General features: G+C 28.8%; 1 protein-coding gene across 1 annotated transcript in view; it reads right to left on the reverse strand.

The window, feature by feature from the left end:
- The window catches only part of LOC148304906 (uncharacterized), a 96,182-nt gene extending 85,374 nt beyond the window's left edge, over positions 1 to 10,808 (reverse strand). Inside the window, exon 1 of the mRNA XM_088267579.1 lies at positions 10,503 to 10,808. The gene's annotated coding sequence lies outside the window, so the exon portion shown is untranslated. The remainder of the gene's footprint in view (positions 1 to 10,502) is intronic.
- Between the last annotated feature and the right edge of the window lie 3,332 nt (positions 10,809 to 14,140).

Genomic DNA, 14,140 nt, shown 5'->3' on the forward strand with positions numbered 1-14,140 from the left:
TTCATGATCTTATGAATAATTTTTCAGCGCGACCAAAGGATAATTACGGCGTAAAACGAGACCCCAAGTAGCTCCGAGTAATCTGCATCGGAAGATTCATCCGAATTTGCATTTTAAGCTGCATTATAATTATATACAATACCAGCTGTATCTGCCCACGCGTTGCTGTGACAAAATCAGGTTAAATTAGAAATAAATAGAAAGCACACATTTCTTTGATGTTTAATTTCACAATACTTGTGAAGCGATGGAAGTATTGAAAAATCTACAAAACGAGAATGCAAATGTTTAGCGACAGCAGTTGTCAAGATGTACGCTGTCCGCCATGAGTTATGGGTAATATTTAGTACTCAGTAATATTTAGTACGAGTTACTGTTTGTTACGTTTCACCGCAGTCAAAAAAGTTTTTCAAAAAAATATTTTTTCTATTTTTATTTTATTCTTTTTTGCGGAGACCACCTCGCCATCTTACGTATCTTGTCGGTAGAGTAATTTTTAATAAATTTAGTTATTTTAAAATAATTTAATAACAAGAAAAAAAGACCTTAAATAAAAGCTACTAATTACATTTACAACAATAATGGGTAGAATTGGTGAATGTTACACGTGTGTAAAGTGATCACTTAAACCAGCCTATGACAGTCGTCAGCCCCGTAAATGCCCAGACTTCCATATTCTTCTTCATCTTTGATGAGATGTCTAAAAAAACTAATTACATTTTTACAATGTTAACAAAATTGTTTTCCCAAATCAATCGGCGAATACGAACATTAACGTTTTTATTTAAATATATTATTTTGAATTGATGTGTTATTAATACGATTTTAACAAAAGTCATTGAGCGATATTTTGTTTCGCGATAAGCGTTGAGCGATGTTTATATATAAAAAAAATATATCGTTTATTTTACATAAACATAGAACAAAATATAATATTAGTTTTTTTTATTAATAGCATATAATAACAATAACTCATGTTTTTATTAATAATTAATATCATACAATGTATTATTATTTAATAAAAAATAAATAATAATATCTTGAACCGGTTTTAAGACTGAGCCGCCACCTAAGGATTTTTTTATCGCGTAACTACATATTATTATCCAATTTATAAAACGTGATTATTAAATTAATGTGCGATCTGGGTGAAAAAATCGTAGATAAATTTTTAGAACCCATAATTAATTTATTTATGTGTAAATTATTTCGCATTTAAAGGGCATTTAAAAATATATACACTGACTTTTTGCGTGATTTTATTATTGTACTGATTTTAGGGTATTTATAATATTTAATATTTAAATATTTTTAATTCTTTTGTGATATTTCAAGTGATTTTTTTAAAGCTACTTGATCCATCTCAATTGAAATTAAAAATTCTATAAATTAGTATGGAATATTTAACATCATAAAAAGGGATATAAAAATCATAATAATTTAGTTTGTCATTACATTTATCAGTCACAAAAATCCCCAGAGGTGGAGCTTCTAACTCGCATGTGATGGGTTAATTGTTACTTATTTAATTGTTGTGGCAAAATAATAAATACGGATTTCAAAGTGATTAAGGTATTTACTGATATCTTTACATAGGTAAAGGTAAAGGAATCTATTCAAGTTGGAATGTGTAAGTCTTGGCATTTACAGAGCCAAGGGCCTGCCATTGGATAATAAATAAAGCACAAAGTACATTCACCATTCTTCTAGCCATGATTAACCAATCTTCTTTATCTTTGTTGAGATACCGATAAAAATCTTTTTATCTCTCCAAACTCCAAAGTAGAAAAAAAACACTTTGAAAATATTGTATGTGATGTGATCACTCAAACTACACATTGATAAGTTATTAGCCCTACAAAAAGGCGCTGACTTCCATCGTTTCAAAATGAAAAGCTTTTATTTGTCTCTCTTGAGATATCGAAAGTATATTTTTAATAATAATCGAAGACTATTTGATTTATTTATTTGATTACATTTTGATGTAAACTTTATGTAGGGTATGGAGATTTATTGATAATTATATAATATTAACGTGTGTATAAACCGAAATAATAATTATATATTGTAGTACCTTGTAAAGACGTGCCTATGAAACAAAGAAATTTTTTACGCATAAATATTTACATGCATATATCACATTGATAAACTAGTGCGTGAAAATATTAAAATAATATCACAATTCTTACGCTTTTACTTTTTATGGTTTTGGTAGGTACTCATTTCCTTTCTTTACCAAATATAACGATTTATTATGGATTTCTACAAAACACAGACGCTTTAATTTGTAACTCTCCGAAATGAATTGCTTCAAATTATTTAAATTGACGAAAGTATGTTGAATGCAGTTGAAATGCGATCTCTCAAGTAATCTCCGTGCAATATGCGTAAAAAACTTACTTTGGTATATCAGCTTGGAGAATATCAATAAGAGGTATAGAAGAAGAAATAAACACTTAATAATAATTATAATTTTTCAACTTGCAAAAACCAAGATGTTTTTTTACAACTTTAATTAACGGTTATTTTTAATTACATATAATTAACGGTTATTAACGAAGAAAGAGAAAATTTACTTTGACAATATGGAATCCAGAAATTACAAAAGACCAAAAACCATTCTGTACCAAAATTCGTAGCGCATCTTTTGATGTCTAATCTTTCAATTTGATTCTGAAAAAAATATGTACAAAAAGTATTTAATTTACTAATTCAATAAATGCTTTCACTTTTGTTTTTCCATTTCTATATTTAAAGGTCAGGTTAGGTTAATTATTAACTAATTAAATGTATGTTTTCACTTTTACGTTTAAATTTCTATATTTAAATGTAAAGTCTCAATTTTAAAACAATTATTCATCATAAATTCGAAAAAATTAATCAATTCACATATCGCTCACTCCTTTCAAGAACGTCATAAATAAAAAAAATGATTTTTCAGGAGAACGTTTTTGATGTTAAAAAATATAACACAATGTTTTAAAAATAAACATCAAGCCACTTATTGAACTTTTTACTGTGCAACAGATCTTTTTAGGTAAAACCTGAAGGTTTTTTCTCCATTTGAAAAATATTAAATATACTTAAAAAAATAATTAAACAATACCTTTTCTTCAAAATGCAAAAACAACATTTTCTGCCCTGTAGCTGGTAAATATTAAATAAAAAATATGCCTCTTTTGCTGGGATAAAGTAAATTTTTTAAGCATACCGAAAACATGCACAACTGAAAATTGACGATTTTTGATTTATGACGTTCTTGAAAGGAGTGAGTGATATGTGCTATTACTTTTATGCCTCACAAGCAGGGATAATTGAGGAAGGTTTACTAGGAACATAACATAAAGTGATTATTCAATAAAAATAATTTTATGTTATCCATATCCATTTCCTTTTTGTAAAACAAGTCATTATTATCTGATTAAAATATAACTTTATTTTAAATCACTTAAAATTTATAGTGATTTTAAAACAAAGTAATATTTGAATTATAAAATGGAAAATCACAAAGTTATTGCTTCAAATATAAATTCATTATTATCTGTTAAATACCATATTTTTTATTCATTCTTTTACGATAATCAAAGGAAAAATAACAATTTTTTGGTATTAAATAATTTCAATAATCAAAAATAATTTCACGTTTACCATAATGTGTTATTTATTATACTTATCATTAAAAAAATAGTAAGATGTATGATCCCTGAATGAATTTCAGCTATGTACAAATTGAAAAAAAAACAGGTAACATTGAACTTAATTAGTATTTTGTTTAATACACCGCACCGTTTCGAAATAAATATATGGTTTTGAAAAAAAAAATTGAAGAAAGGCTGGGAAATAAAAAATGTACATAAAAAATATCGCATACTAACTTTGCATATTTAAGAGTACACCCCTTAATTTATATATTTGGGTAGAAAACTCTAAGCTATCAGAAAAAGTTCCATATCTATCAAAAATTAAAACTAATACAAGAAAGAAATCCAACAACAGTGCATATATGTATATCTTAAAATAATGCAATCTGGACGTTCAATAATGGTCAGAATGGTGAGCGTTACACAAGAAATAAAGTGATCGCTTCAGCCAGCCAAATGTCAAGCCGTAAGCCCTGAAATGCTCGAACTTATATATTATTTCGTATTAAAACGATAGATTCTTCGTCTCAGTCGAGACACCTTTAATATATTTGCATGCTAAATAAATCAAATTAAGGTAACGTATGCATCGCGCGTAAAATTTGCTTTTTAATTGATATTTTACGATTCGAAATGAACTGATAACTACTAGCGGGGCGGATAAAAATTATGCTTTAATCCACCAAAACGAATGTAAATCAAAATCATTTAAAAACAATAATTAAGAGGAGTCAAAAACTGATTATAAAACCGGTGGTTAGCTCGAATAATTACAATATTTTCACGGTAGATAAAAATAATTGAGAGTAAAATTACTTTTTCTTATCCATACTAAACACATCTGGTAGTATAATTCTTCAATGTCTTCTTTGGAAACGAAAGTAAAGGCTGGAATTAGTGTTGAAAAGAGCGATTTATATTTAAATGAGTTTCTGTTGGATTTAATGTTAAAATAAGAAAATCAGGCGCCATCCGCGCGCTGATGAATGTAATTTTATTCTATCTTCTAAGATTGGAGAGTTACCTTTTTTCTTACATATTTATTAAGTGAACTATGCCATTTTTCTTCTGGAACTAGTTCACGTTAGATGAACAACTTTCATTGAAGATGAACTTCAGAACTTAAAGAAGATCGAGTGAAAGTTTGAACGAAGGTTTCTTTAATTAATATCTACCTACGATCAATTAAATATTAAAATTAAAATGCGATAAAGAAGTTTATTTCCAAAACACTAGGTTTTGTAGTCATAGCAATTTACTTTCTAATGTGAAATTGGGTAGAGAAAAAGGTTAAAAGAAGACGAAAAAGTTTTCCCTAGAGTGATATCAATATATCTATCAAAAACTACATTTTCACCCTTAAGACGATAACAGGTGTGCATATATGTTATTTGGCCCAGCATTCGTTATGTCCCAACTCAATTTTCTCTAAATACATTTTACGTAATTGATTTTTATTCTAAAAACACAGTTTTTGCATTGAAAAAATAAGTTTTTCTTCAAATAATTTTATGGTTTTGTAAAAAAAAGAGTTATTGAAACCTTTTCTTTCAATAAAGTAGAAAAATATATTTCTTATATATTCTAAACAACAAAAAAATATCCATCACACATTCTTTAAAAAAATCGTATGTGAACAGACATTTGACCTCACCGGTGCGGTGGTCTCCAGTGGAGTGAATTCTGTGTTAGCGAATATTCCCTTAATATAAAAATGTTATTTCAGGCTCCTCCTAATATGTAAAATGTTCAGTAGGAGACTTTATTGTGCTCCTTTTTTTCTGAGCATATAAGATCGCATATATTTTTTAAGTTCTTTGAATAAGATTCTAAGATTTAGTTTTTGTAAATAAAAATAGACATATTTTTTCCTCATAGTAAAAATAGTCTCCCTCTAAAGTGAATTAGCACATAAATTAATTAATCAATTGAATGGGTACCTTTTTCATCATTGGGTGCGGATAAGTCAGTAGTAGAAATATACATACATATTTAAAAAATATCTTTTTGACAGCATTTCTCTCTTTCCCCATCTATCAAAAGTACCTTTTTAAGGCTTTCAATACTTTTATTAGTGTGTTTAATCAACATGATACATAAGAAAAGGGTTGGATAATGTGCATTCCAAGTATTAAATCAGTGACCTTTGCTTTCCTAGACGCGTTCTCACCCACTCGCCCTCTACTCATTTAAATCTCATCCCACCCAATAAGTCTCGTAATCCATCTTGTCGACTTAAATAATAACTATAATAAAGCTTTGTCATGAAAATGACCCCATACGTCCGTAGGGATCGCATGAAAACAATACGTTTACATATAATTGAATTATTTTTATTTCTTATTTTCTTATTTCATTATTTTTATTTAAAGTTATTCACATTGAGCTTTAAAAATACCGTGGAAAGAAAATTAAAATAATTTTTTTTATCGACTTGAGACGAAGACATCGTATATAAAAGGCAAATCTTATAAAATATCGAAAATCTAAAAATGTCCGCCTCCATAGTGTATTGGTCCAACATTGATTTTTTCTCCATTTGAAAAATATTAAATTTATTAAAAAAAATAGTTAAACAATATCATTTCTTCAAAATGCAAAAACTATACTTTCTTCCCTGTAGCAGGTAAATATAAAGTTAAAAATATGCCTTCTTTGCTGGGATATAGTGCATTTTCTGGGCATTCCGAAAACATGCACAACTGAAAATTGTCGATTTTTGATTTATGACGTTGTTGAAAGGAGTGAGCGATATGTGTTATTGTAATTTAAACTTACTTTAAACTTACTAAAATAAACATAAAGAGTCATTGGAAAGTGATCCACCTTATTTTAGCGTAAGGTGGCAGTCCGTGGTAACACTTACAATTGTACGAAAACTATTTTTTTTCAATATTGTACGTGCAAATACAAAGTGGTGACAACGGCGCTCAGAAAGTCAGACAGAAATGTGGGTACTGTCTACATAATAAGTAGGTACCCATCTACATAAGGAAATAACGGAGCATCCGAGAAAGTAAAATTTAATATTGGCGTCATTTAAAATACGTATTATATTGGCTCATTTTATTACTTTGGACACCCACGAACGCGTGCAAATGAAGACTATCTTTCTCTTAGAAGTGTTTTTTTAAATTTTATTGAAAGTTCGAAAACAATATTGAATATTCTGTCCCTAGGCTATCTGATGAATTTGTTTTTCTACCAGCTATTCTATGCCAAGCATTGATGTGGCTCAAAGTGGTAAAATGGAAAAGAAAGAAAATTTATATCACAAATTTCCCAATGCTTGTGAGGCAATAAAAATATTAAAAATATTAAAAATGGGACAACAATGCCATCGAAACATTTTAAATCCTGAGAAAAAGTAGCTCTCAAGAAGCACGCTGTCCGCCACGAGTAAGTAATGCTTAGTATAAGCATTACTTATAGCGTTAAAAGCATCATTGTGGTAAAAAAACTTGTTTTTTAAAAATGTTTGTATCAGTGATTCAGGAGATTTGAGATTTTGAACAAAAAATTACATTTTTGGATTCTTAGACCTGATAGATGTCCTAAAAAATTATGTTTGTGTTCTTTGATGAAATAATTAAAGTGTAAACTTGATTTTCAACACGAAATAATCATTGTAACATAAAATGTTTATAAATCAACATGACGATAAAATTTATATGGACTTTGTATTAAACTAATAAAAAAAGAAAACGACCATCACCGATATTTTTTAAGGGAGAATGAGAGGTTTTCTCAACTGGTCGATTCCAAGTGGTAGAAAACTCGTTAACTATTTAGAAAAGATATCCATAAAATTACTTTTAGTTAATGAACATTATTATAATTCAGTAAAGCAAAGTATTGTGATTTTCCTTGATAAAACTTAAAAGTTTAATTAATTTAAGACCACTTCTTATCTCTAAATCATATTGAGACTCAAAAAATAAGCTTTTTGCTTTGAAACCAGTCGACTTGGTTAAAATGTAAGTTTTAACTTAAATTAATTAATTTAAATGAAATAAAGTTAAATATAAATTATATTATAATAATTATTCAATAAAATCGAAATACGTATTAGAAAACTAAAGCCGCTCGGATCCATTTCCTTAAGAAATTATATAAATGCAATCCGATTTACTTACTTTAATAAAATTTCCAACGACCATAATGGAAATGTATTATTTTTGTAGTTTCTCTATACGTTCATTCAAGAAACATCAAGTTTCTCTATATGTTCATTCAAGAAACATCAATTTGACACAGCTTTTAGCTGTTGTCAAATTCCTATTAATTGTGTTTTTTTTTTAATTTATAATGACAAAATATCATTATATCATATATCAATACATAGAATATCATTCAAACTCAAAAATCAAGCATACACGATACTTAAATAAAAAATTAAGATAATTGACGATATATGGTACACAGTGGCGTGCACAGAGTTTTTAATTAGGGTAGGCAGTAGGGTTGGGTAAGGATAAGGCATAGTAAGCACTGGTCGTGTTTCTATATGGAACGCGAGTAATCCGGCTTAGGCACTACTTTTCTGCTTATATAGAACGCACGTCTCTGATGGTACATATCGTTATATAGGGATGTTTTTTTTATTTGGATAAACAAAATAATTAGCTTTATTTAAGAATGCATTTTAAACCATTTCAAAAAATCGTTTAATTTTATTATTTTTAAAGTTTTCTAGTGAATTCCATAAGGGAAATTAATAATCCCAAAAATAAACTTAGATGTTTAAAACTATTCAGGGAAGAATGATATTCCTGAAACGAAGCACGACGTACGAAAAATCTCCCTTTTACTGTTGTGCATAAATCACTAAATTAAATTAATTTTGCGTTATTACACAAACTTAAAACAAGTAGATGAAAAAATTTAAGTCAAATAAATATGAATAAAACAACTAAGAAAAAAGTAAAAATCTAAATAATAAAAGAAACATAAAAATGCCATGTAAAATAATAAAAATATACACTTCTGTATGCGCGCCTCGAGCGAATACATAAATTGAAGGTTTTCACTCTACGATAAACAATGCTGATGGAATCAAAGCCTCAAGATTACATTTAAAATCATAAATAATAATAAAGCCTCCATAGGCAATCTTGATTTATTAATCAAAAGGCTGTGGAATTTTGAAATAAATTTATTTTAACCCCTTTATTATTAAATTCATTATAATTTATTGTTTTTCATTTCGTTTACTGTATTTTTTTTTAATATTGTAGATGTGATTTCTAAATAGATGGCGTCAAGTGTTCAGCTAATTTTTCCATAAAAACGGGCCGTAAATAGTTGTGCGAATTGTCATGATTCATATACTCAAACCCTTATTAACACACAATGGTGCATAGGGCACTGCATCATATAAACGCAGTGTTATCTTGATCTTTTAACACATGAGGAGAAGGTGATCATCCCTCCGCTTCAGGTGAAAAAATCACTTGTATTTATTTGACCCCCCTGGGAATCGAGCCTTGGACCTCTAGAGCGGTAGCCGACCGTGCTGACCATTACACTCTGTCTTTGCAAACATTCTTCGCCTCTTCCACGTTCATGCATCTCCTCATACATACCCGCCTATTATTACGACTCCTAACCTGACCACTTTCAAGTATTTGGCATACCTGATCGTGCTATGTTTTTCTCGGTCTTCCTCTGCTCGTTTTTTTTTAAAAATTATATTCGCCTCATAAATTTGTTTTACCATTCTTTCCTCACTCATTCGTTTTACATGTCCAAACCATCTCAACACGCCTTTCTTAATTTTATCGATAATGCTTATCTCAGCTTTGCATTCCTTCGTTATTTCACTATTCGAACATTTCTTATACATCGTTTTATCGCACATTCTTCTGAGAGATCGCATTTCGACTGCATTCAGTCTACTTTCATCCTTCTTTTGCCAACTCCATGTTTCACTTCCATACATTAGAGTTGGAACCAGGACTCCGTTGTGCACTCCCAGTTTAGCTTCCGCTGATAGGTTTTTATTTGCTATTAATTTCCACATTTTAATATCTGTTCAATTGAACTAAAACTCTCAAAAAAATAGGACAATAAAAGGAACACTCCAATTTGTCATCTTTTAACGTCCTTGGAGCATTACTCTCAACTTGAAGGTTATTTTCGTATACGGTATTTTAATATGATATGGGGTGAATCGAAACACGTATGGTATATAAAGTAAAAATATAAATATTTACATGTAAACATTTTATAAATATTACATTTATTTCTGTCTTGATTTCTAAAAATCATCATCAATTATTTTTAATAGAAATAAAATAACTACGCCTATAGAATTTAAAGGGAAAAAAGATGAAGATATTTTAAAACGGTACAAATATGACATATAAAACGAGTTAAGGTCCTATGGTTAGTGTCACAGACTATAAGTCAGATTTCTTAGGTTCGAGTCCATTCTACCTCTATTTGATTTCAAATTTAAATAACAGGCCGTTTAAGACAACAAAATCAGTAAAAAATTAAATTAATATAAATTATAATTTCTTATTTTAAACATTAAAAAAACATTTACTGTCCAGTATATATATGTATATATTTTAAATTTCGTTATAATTTAGCATATTTTTGATCCTACCTGATTTAACCTTTTACTTATTCAAATTAATGCGTTCATAAAATTTAAGTACCTCGGTAAATATTGATTTTAAAAAAGTAATTAAAAATAATAATAAAAATGTTGCACTTTTTAAAATACTTGTAAGGTAGTGCGGAATGTATAGAAATAATGGACAAAAGAGATTTTAAACATTCAGGGTAAAATTGCAAAATTTAACTTATTTATAAAAAAAAACTAAAGTATTAAAATTAAAATTATAAACTCACCTTGAAATCACTAAATACCACTTTAATGGTCCAGAAGAAAAAGGTCACTTTAGTCAAATAATTTCACTTAAACATTCAGGTAAAATATTTTTTCAGTAAATTTCACAACTTTCAAAGTGACACCATTGCAAGGACAAGCTCGAAACCTGCAATGGTTTTTTTTTATATTTTTTTATTTAATCGTTATACGATTGTTTCGTTGAAAGAAAAAAATTATCGCGAATTCGTCTTTCGAAATTTGAAAATTTCCCGCGTTCTTGAACTACGGAGAGATGTTACTTCTCCCGATTACGAGTAAGAAATGTTGAACTTGAACCGACGGTAGCCAAGTTTATACTTTCATGCAGTAACGACGCATCTCAGACGAGCGAATCGTACAAACAGTTCAAGTGAAAGAGCATGCCTAGCAAAAAGGCAAGTTCCATTCCCACTGAACACCTCAATTTTCTCTCAACAGTTTTGACCTTTTTACTCACATTCAGCTCTTTTCTTTTGAATGCAATTTCGTGGGTAATTATCTTATTGGACGGGCAAGCAATTTTTATGCAATAAAAAGGTAGGCGCCATCATTAAAAGAGTGTAATTCAACATTATATACGATTATTCATTGGCAAAAAATACTTGTATATGATGAGTACAATTTATATGATATTTAAAATATCTGAATTATTTGTCGAAATTGGCTATGTAATAAATAAAATAAAATTTTTTTTTTTAAATATTTCACAAAGAGCTACTTAATTTTTTTTCAACGATGAGATATTTTTTATGTAGTTTATTTATTGTGAAATTGATGTTGTTTATTCAAATTATAAATTTAAACACAAATTATTTTTAAACTACTAGACTTACTTCAAAACTTTTAAAAATCGCATTTACAAGAGTTAATAATTATGTATCGAAAAGAGCAGTGAATTTAGATTTAATATATTTTATTAACATGTGTTTTTTATATTTAAAAAAATTAAAGGACTTTTATTTCATTTAATTTATCTTTCCAAATTTATAAGTAAGTTAATTTAATTGATATTATCATTGATCGATATTGATTTTTCTTTGCCTCTTTTCGCGTACAATGGTGCAAAATGGTGCAGTTGGAAAGAGCCAGAAAAAAGAATCGTTATATTGACATTGAAAACCTAGGAATAAAAACAAGAAAGTTCATTTAAACATATTTGGATTCCAAATCTATAAACACACAATATTAAAAATAATATGAAAAAATGTACTCTGCTTTATATAATAATATTCTAGCAAAGATTTTTGGTTTCTTGGACAAAGGGTTATGTGCTTTGTGTAACTTTTGTACCAAGGATTTTAATTTTAATTCTGTAAGGTGAATTAACCTTAAGAGTCTTCATTTGATAATCGACGAAGTTTTGTTTAGTTAAATAGATATTCATAATATGTATCATTCATAAAGAGTGTACAGGGAATTGGAAAAAATAAATATCGGAATCAATTATTTTAATCTACGATTTTAAAAATATCTAAATAACTACGATTCTAATTATCCTGAAAGAATCCGACGTTTCGGGAGTAACACAACCTAGTATTTAGATGTAAGACCTCGTATCCACATAAGAAGGTACTGAATACGTTTTGACTGATCAAGTATGTAGAACGAATACACTAAAATTAACACCTTTTGATTCTACGTATGGAAGCGCGCTGCATACCGCACGTATGTATGAAAATAAATATTTCTGCATGTAACACATTCAGTTCCGACACATTGTTATCTTGTGTATGACGACACCTTTCATAAGCAGTTGAAAAACGTTTATGTTAATAAAACTTGAATAAATTAATATTTTCTACGTTTATTGATATTCATTGAGTTGGTTGAGAAAGGTCACAAGGGAATACAATGGACAAAAAAGAACATAACAAAAATTATTAAAATAATTGTAATATATTTTTTATTTTAAGAACATTATTAAGATTGTGGTATGGTGATATAAAACTCTCCATATCATTTATAGTCTACTTTGTCAAAATATGCTGAAGAAAGAAAATATAATTTGAAGGCATGGCCCAGGTGACTTTGCCCATGACAGAAGCACCTACTACGCGAGAACGAGAAGAACAGATCCTAACAGTCTACAAAGACGATAAATGAAAAAGAAGATATTTGGTTTAATGAACTATTTTAAGGGATTCTCCTTTTTTTATTACCTGCAAAAAATATTTTATCACATTGGAGGAATAACGTACCGGTGACAATGTTTTTTTTTTCAGGTCCATGATGAAAAATTACAAAAAATAGAATTATTTTTTAATGGCCCGGTTTAAATGGGTTAAGCAGGGTATAAATTAATATAAAGTACAGAAAACAGTGTACTTTGCCACCTTGTAGTGTTGTTTACTGTTCCATACTATACTGTTGGTTTTATTCTTCCAAACAGACTATATGCTATTTTAAGATCTTGCACTGATATGATTGTGTCCGACTATTTATTACTTTCAATAAAAGGACAAATCCATTGTATTATTGTAAAATAATTGTACATGAACATAATTCTGCTTTTCTATGAAACCATATATAGAAAAAATACAAGCGATGCTGCATCAAGGATTTTGAAATAATGGAAAGAACATTGAAAACTATTTGTGCCAGGGTTGGGCACCTTAAGTCTACCTGAAATTAATATTATGAAGTTTTGTTTGTTGAATTTAGACCGCCTCCCTAGTATAATGGTCGGCTACCGTTCTTGAGGTCTCGGGTTAGATTCCCAGGGGGGGGGGTCAAAGAAATATAAGTATTTTTTTCACTTTAATATTTATTCAATATTACCCTGAACTGGTACCTGAAGCGGAGGGCTGATTACCTATCCTTCATATTTTAACGATAAAGATAACACTGCGTGTATATGATGTAGTGCCCTATGCACCATTGAAGAGTTTAATGAAAAAATAAAGAAAAATTTATATCTCATCTTAGAAGGGAACACAGATGTCTGGATATTTACAGGGATGACGATGTATCATTGGTTGATTTATCTGAGTTGTCACTTTGTATTCTGCGTAGTGCTCACGTAAATGATTCTGAAGAATTTAATTATTTTTCTGACACCCGTTCCCTCGTGAGGCCATTATCAGACCATTGACAATTTTATAATGTCCTCACAGAGCATAACAGCCGTCACGAAAATAATTCAATACTGTAAAATAATAATAATCGGGTACAATACGATGATTTGGGAATAAAAATTAAAACATTTGTAGTAGCCCACTTTTCAGTTTATTAACACGATTAGTTTTCGGAACATCTTAAGTTCTCGAATCTAGTCGTGTAAACATCAATAAATCCTCAAGTGGTCTTACACAAGTGTTTTATTTTTGTGTTTTTATGTATGTTTTTATGTATGTATAAGTTGTTTATAAAATTATATTTGTTACGTGTATTGTATGCCAATTTAATAAATAATTTAAATATTTGTTTCGAAAGTCATTAATTTACCAAATTTTCACTGATTTCCATGCGAATTTGTACACTAATAAAACCTTTTCGTTTAAGTATTTTTCGTTTATTTTTATGGCTTCTTTCCAAATAATAAAATGTCGGCTTGCTTTTTCTAGAGAGTTGTAAAACTGAAGTATTAGAATGGACCCAAAGACAATAGAGATAAAATGAT

This window comes from Brachycentrus maculatus, unplaced genomic scaffold (assembly GCF_059751285.1).
Source record: "Brachycentrus maculatus isolate JH-2025_06_01 unplaced genomic scaffold, ASM5975128v1 h1tg000299l, whole genome shotgun sequence".
In the NCBI taxonomy this organism is placed as follows: Eukaryota; Metazoa; Arthropoda; class Insecta; order Trichoptera; family Brachycentridae; genus Brachycentrus; species Brachycentrus maculatus.